The sequence below is a fragment of the Falco biarmicus genome, chromosome 14, assembly GCF_023638135.1.
Source record: "Falco biarmicus isolate bFalBia1 chromosome 14, bFalBia1.pri, whole genome shotgun sequence".
Lineage (NCBI taxonomy): Eukaryota > Metazoa > Chordata > Aves > Falconiformes > Falconidae > Falco > Falco biarmicus.
In genome coordinates, this window is record NC_079301.1 from 15,307,044 (window position 1) to 15,313,925 (window position 6,882).

A 6,882-nucleotide genomic window follows, 5' to 3' on the forward strand; every position below is an offset into this window, starting at 1 on the left:
GGATAGCCCTGTGAGGGCTGTATGAGCTTTCGTGCTTTACACTGACTACAGGAGCACAGCAGGTATTGGATCTGGCATGAAATCTGCTGCCACAAAGTCACTCCTCGGAAAGTCTTGAGCAGATCCGAGTCAGCTGCTTGGGCTGGGACCAGCCTGCTGCTTTGTGGCGTGTGGCTGTGATGGTTTTGACTGAGTGCTCCAAGCCTGAAAACGGATTTCTCACTTTTTGCAGAACCACAGCCCGAATCCCCTGTGACTTCTGAATATTTTTGGATGTAGTAACAGGGCCATGTGTAAGGCAGAGTGCTGGACTTAGTCTGCCCATTTCCAACCAAAGTCACAACTTGCTTTCCAGCTGGCTAGTTCCCAGTCACGGGTCTTGGCTGTGGGCTGGATGAGATAATCATGTTCTCCTTGTGTGGCCTGAAATTCCACCAAAATTCTGGTGGGAAGAGGAAGGAGAAGTAGCTTTTACAGCTCCTTGGGAAGAGAGGCTCTGTATCAGTGCAGGATGATCTTGTTGTTATTGGAGTATTATTACATCTGAAAGTGACTTAAGGGACTAGAGAAAATGGCTTTTAAAATTACAGGTGGTCTATTTTTCCCCTTGGTAAAGGATTTTTTTCTAACAAAGTTAATAAAAGATTGCTTTAATGAATATGGATGCTTTTGTTGTATCGCCTGGGAACTCCATGGGCTGTAGAAGAAGATGTCTTCAGGGGGAAATGCTAACTAGAAAAGCAGACGGTGCTAAGCTGACATAACTGAAATGTTTCTCTCCAGACACGCTAAGCAGAGAGTGCTTCCAGGCTGCAGGAATGCAGTGTGGTTGGCAGGAGCCTGGAAGACTCCTGTGCTTGATCTCAGTTTTCACCTGCGCTGATCCCTTTAGTGACCACACAGCTGAGCTGCTTCCCGTTTGCCCAGAGGTGCTTAACAGTGAGCAGAGATGGGTCTATGGGAAGGGGCAAGGAAAATCTGCTTATCCACAGAAAGGTTGGGACCCTGGGTTTGATAAAAGTCCCAGTGGACACTTTAATGCTGCAAATCTGCTCCACAGGCAGGAGCATCCCCACCTCTTCCCTCCCACTCTGGCAACCTGCTCTTCTGCCTTTGATCTTGACCTTGCTTTCTCTTAACCAAACAGACTTCAACAGCTCTGCAGTCCCTCCCGTGAGGAGGAGGTTTGCTTCGCGTTGCTCGGTTCCTCTTTTCACTGCCCTGCAGGTATCTGATAGAGATGGAGCAGACTGCACCTTGCGCATGTGCGAGGCAGGGACCCTGGCCACCAGCCATGGCCAGCGCTCCGCCCTGGGACCTCTGCGTAGGAAGGGGTAAGAAAACAGCCTCTCCAAACAGTGGGTTCCAGGCCAGTGGCCTCATCATCCTTTCAGAGTCCAGCTGTAAAGGCATGGCTCCTTGGGAAAGAATGGGTTCATCTGCCAAGGGGAATTTCCCTCTGCCAGCACCAATATGTGCAGAGCTGGAATTTAGCCCTTCCACCTGCACCAGAAAGGATGTATGTTCACATAATGGCAATTTCATTTTTAAATTGAGTGAGCATAGATGCTCTCTAAGCTGCCTGGAACATGAATTCAATACACACATTTTCTGAAACAGGAGTTACTAGCCAACTCCTTTTCAATAAGCCTCTCTCTCTTAGACCAGTCAAAGTTTAAACCTTACGAGCAGCCACCCCTGAGGCACTGTTCTGTGGCAGGATCAATGCTTTAAGGGGTTGCTGCACAGTGAGGATGCAAGGCTGCTTCTGCACCCAGGACTATACATCAGCAGTAAATTTAATCTCCAGATATATTTTACTGCATCTCCTTGAATGTCCATAAATGATGTTCCATATTGGCATTGCAGAAACACTAAATGCTCACTATTTCTACATTTTTGTTAATTAAAATGTATTTAAAGCCTGAGTACAGATCAACACTGGATTCTAGTGATTTGTTGCTCGCAGTGGTGAGCACTCATTGCCTTTCAGTTCTTGTGCATGCTTCCTGGTTGCAACAGAAGACTTATTTTACTTTCTGGCTTTGAATCTAATAGCTAAAATGCTTTTCTTTTTTTTTTTTTTTTTTTTAAAGCCTTGACTTCAAAGCTGATTTTCTCTGCCTTTCAGATCCTTCCTTTAGGATGGAGTACCCTGCTGTTGACTCTGCAATAAACTGCTCATTAGAAAGACATCCTGACAGTAATGGATAGACACAGATCTGTTTCTGCTCCTGTACTTTCTGCTCAGGCTGCTCCAAAGGCTGATGGATTTGGGAGAAGCTTAGCTCCAATTTCATTTTTTTAGTGTGAACCAAAGTCTGCTGGAAAGGTACAATTTACTCTCCTCCATCAGCCACAGAATAGATGAAAAATGGATGAGGATATGATTAAGCAGGTGTGGGAGAGCTCTTCCCTATGGAAACCCTGGGGACCAAAGTGGGCTGCAAGAGTGAAAAAAGAGGTAACAGATGACATTGGTCCCTCTGTACGCAAGCCCTGCAGAATGGCATAAGATGCTAATGGTCCCCTGGGATACCTGGCTCCCCTGAGCAAGTCCCAAAAGCCCTGTGAAGTGCGAGTTCCTGGGGTCTGGCCACAGGTCTGTCACCTGTGCAATGCAGCATGCTGTTGTGGAGGCGACTTATTTTAGAAATCCAGTTTAGGGGCTCTACTGGAGGTACCGGCTCATAGAAGTCGAGCTGAGTAGGTGGCTGTTGCTGCCAACACAGCTGTGCCTCTGCACTGGAGCTGTGCTGAAGAGCTCTGAGTCACCCAACAGAGAAGTACCACACAGGCTCTAGCCTCTCACCTCTTGTGTACAAGACCATGAGACAAGCAGCCATGTGTGCACTTTCTGTTTCATTGTGGATTTTATGAACTAAAACCAAGCAGAACTGGAGGTGCTGACTGTGCAGGGCTCAGGCGGCGAGGGACACACAGGTTGGCTGTGCCGGCAGGCTTCACCTGCAGCTTGGGTCCTCTGATCCTCTCCTCCCTGATGCTCCAGGACTTGCTGGTGTGGATGGTGAGACCACTGGTACATTTTCATGGGTGGTACTTTTTACTTTTCAGGTAACATTCTTTCAGGGTTCATCTTTTACAAGCTCTTATGCTCAGTGATAGTTTTTGTAAAGAGTTTGTGCTAGTACCTGCCCACAGCAGGGCAGGCAGGGTCTGGGCACTTGCTGTTCTCTGCCCTTTCAAAGAGATGTTGACGTGGCACGATGGGATGCTGTGGGAAGAAATGGGAGCTTTCTCAAACTGCCCGCTGAGCTCTGCAGTGATTCATACCCTTTCAAAGGCTATTTTAACGCAGGAGCACTGAATTTGCACTTACACTGCTTCTGGCATCTCAGCTATCTCAATATTGAGAAATAGCACTCACACTCCTGCTGTAGGGTGATGACTCTTCCAGGGTCACCATGATGCCTGCGTCTCAACATCTCCTAGTATGAAAATTGTATCTGCCTACAAGGGAAACTAGTTGTTATTTGTGATCCAGACAGGGTTCAGCTCCTTGGGCTGCTCAAGGAGAAGATGCATGAAAGTTGCGGACCTTTATGCTAGTGCTCACGGCCACCCTGGGGCTCCCTGGAGGGCATGGCCAGGCCTCCTGGGCTCCACCAACCTTCAGTCACTCTGCAGGAGCTGTAGCTGAGCTGTGCTTGGAGGGATCAGAGCACTGCGTACCAACCCGGCCAGGCACTGGCCCAGGTATGGGGCATTTGCAGCCCTCCCGAGGCGGCATTGCCAAAAAGGAAACTGCCTGGAGCAGCTGGCTGAGGCTTCTGCAACACCACCTCCATCTCCCTGCAGTCGGGCTGCTCACAGCTGCGCTGACCCCACTGCTGCAGTGACTTGTTCCACATGCAGCATCACCAGTTGTCTCTGAGAACCTGAATCTGCCACAAGTTGTTGCCTGATACCCAAATTAATCACGCAGTCCCGGGTTTGCTGTTTGCTGCCCAGCCACCTGATCCATCCCCCTCCCGTTGGCTGGGGGTCTGACCCAGCTCTGAGCTCACTGTTCTCTCTGTCTTGGCTGAATGCCTAGAGTTTCCGGAGGGGATACAGGGCTGAGCCATCGCCAAACCAGAAAAAGCAGCGTGCCTTTTTAGCAGATCCACACCCAGAGCATCGCTGCTCTGTGTCTGCTCTTCAGTGTCTCCAGTTTAGTTCTTACACCGTTAACTTTAGCTCTTCTTGTCATCGTGCTGTCTCACACCCCATTGAGAACGAGCATGCTGCTGAAGTTCACACCCCTCCCCTTGCAGTGTGGCACTTCAAAGAAGTCCATGTAGTAACACAAGTGATTTTTATGAAGTTGTAGGACTGTATTTCATTCTCTGAAGGAACACTTACTTCACATGAAGGCTTTGACATTTTTATAGAAATGGCTATAACTGTGTTATTTCATATGAGGAAGAATTTATTAAGCCTAGATCTGGATCCCCTTTTTATATTATGCAAATGACTAATAACAAGCCTTCTTCATTACCAGCTCAGAGCTCAGGCCAGGGCTATTAAACCCTGCTTCCCTTCGGTCTGTGTCTATCGGAGTGCCACATTAGGCTGCAACCTAATCAGAATTCATAAAACCAGCCCAGGCTCATACTGGGATACGAGGCTGCAAAATTAAAACCTGAGTTGCAGAACACGATGTTTCTTTGGCTATTGTGAGAGGAGCAAGCCGAGGTATTTTGGGGCACGGCGTGTTGAATGAGGCATGACGCCACCTTGATTACTTGTGATTATGAAAAATTTCACCACAACCATACAGTGAGGGGAAAAAAAAAGTACAGGTTCATTTATCTCACTGCTCTGGTCAGATTACACATCGGGCAAAAACATCCTGCTTTCTGTGTTTTTCAGGAGTGGTTTCCACTGCGTGCCATCCAGCCATGCAATCTTCTCCTTGAACGCTGCTACTCCTTGCTCTGCTCTCTGCTCTTGCCCCGGAGGTGGCTACAGAGGAGGGCTGGGGTGCCTGTGACGTTCGGCAGAGCTGCGTGGGACATGCCTGGGAGGAGCTCACTGCACCTCCAGTGATGTTGCGACCTTCACACTTGTAAGACTTGTGCTTGGTTCCCTGAAAAATCTTTCAGTTTTGTTTGGGGGTTCCGTGATATGCTAGAAGTTTAAAAGCAAATAGGACCTTTCCTATTGGCACATGAAGCCAACGGAGCAGCAATGTGCCTAAGAGAGTAGTCATCCCAGGCTCGTCTGTTGCTGGATATTTGGGGGCAGTCCTCTGCAAGGCAGATGTGAATTTGAACTTTTATGATGTATCCCAGAAAAAAAGCCTGTTTCTCCTCAATCTGGGATGACCACCCAACCACTGCAACTGGATAAATGTGCTAGGGAGAATACTTGCTTCTCTGGCTTCCGCATGCTCTGAAAACACCAGCTGAATCAAGCCCTGTAGGTGAGAAAACTAGAGGAAGGACCTTATTTGTGGATGTGGATGGGATTTTGTGGGGGATAAGCATTTCTGTGGATGGATCCAGCCCAACTGATCTGAAGTGGCATGTGCTAAGTGAAAAAATACATATCTGAGGGAGTTCCAGGACATAATTTAATGGAAGAAAGGGAGAAGAAAAAGGCATTCCGGTGAGTTTCATTTTCTTTGCAGGGGAAAGCTACCAACACTCTTCCCAGAGCAATTCCAGGAACTGTAATTATGCTTGTGTGTATCAAAGGAGAAGTGTGTTTACACCTGACCTAGTCTCTGGGTAGATGAGATGTTCTGTCTTGGGAAATTGTCACCTTCAGGCTGGTTGCTCTCACATAACTATTGCAGAGCACAAATTTCCCCCGTGGTGTGGTTGTAGCAATCTGCCAATATTCACCCAAGGCAACAGCGGCCTTTTCTGCTTCCATGGCCTTCAGGGCAGGCTCTGGCTTGACAAATAGTGCTAATATTAATGGCACAGATTCTTCAGAGCTTGGTCTGTGATTTCCATTACATAGCATTAACTTAAAAAAAAAAAAAAAAAAGAGAGAGAGAAAAATACTAGTATCCCAGCAAAACGCAGTGCTAATTTAGATAGATGGTAATTACCTGCACTAAAATTGAGATTGGACGGGAGCATCAGTAGCTCCCGCTCTTCCTGAGCTCCTGTGCAGCCTTTTGCTAGCACCCCTGGGCACGGCCCAGCTCTGCTGCCATGCCATGTGCCTGCAGTGCTGGTGCGAGGACAGCCACGTGCTGCCATGTGCCACATGCCCGTGGTGCTGGTGCGAGGACAGCCGCGTGCTGCCTTGGGGCTCTGCTTGCCGCTGGGTCCCCGCGGCACCGCTGTGGTTTGAGCCGGCGTGCGGTGGCCTGGCGAGCAAAGAGGGTAAGGAGTGTAAAATGGGAGAGTCTGTCAATGAGAAGTGGACAGTGGATTTTAAAATATTAGGCAATGAAGCACATTTTTCCCCCTTTAGCAGCCAGAAGGAAATGTCCATGGTTAGGGCTCAGTGGCGTTTCGGTCTCTACTGAAATAATTTGGGAAAAGCGCAGCCTGCTCCTACCCGGGGCCCAGAGCCGCCGCCGCAGGGAAGCGCGGTTAAACCCCCCGCCCCCTGCCCCGAGAGGGCACCGGGGCTCTCGCCGCACCCCAGCCTGGCGGGGGGGGCTCGGGGGGCAGGGGCACCCCGCAGGCTGCCTGCCCGCGGGTGGGGGGTGCGCGCCTGTAGGGGTGCACCCGTGCGTGCCTGTGGGGGTGCGCGTGCCCGCGCCCCTGTGTGCGCGCCCCTGTGTGCGCGCCCCTGTGTGCGCGCCCCTGTGTGCGCGCCCCTGTGTGCGCGCCCCTGTGTGCGCGCCCCTGTGTGCGCGCCCCTGTGTGCGCGCCCCTGTGTGCGCGCCCCTGTGTGCGCGCCCCTGTGTGCGCG

The 6,882-nt window shown here is 50.0% G+C and overlaps 1 long non-coding RNA gene across 1 annotated transcript in view; it reads left to right on the forward strand.

Annotated features, from left to right (window-relative positions):
• Positions 1 to 6,613, forward strand: part of LOC130158801 (uncharacterized) — a 75,122-nt gene extending 68,509 nt beyond the window's left edge. The window contains exons 10-11 of the long non-coding RNA XR_008825494.1: positions 2,132 to 3,040; positions 4,876 to 6,613. This is a non-coding gene — a long non-coding RNA (uncharacterized LOC130158801). The remainder of the gene's footprint in view (positions 1 to 2,131; positions 3,041 to 4,875) is intronic.
• The last annotated feature ends 269 nt before the right edge of the window (positions 6,614 to 6,882 follow it).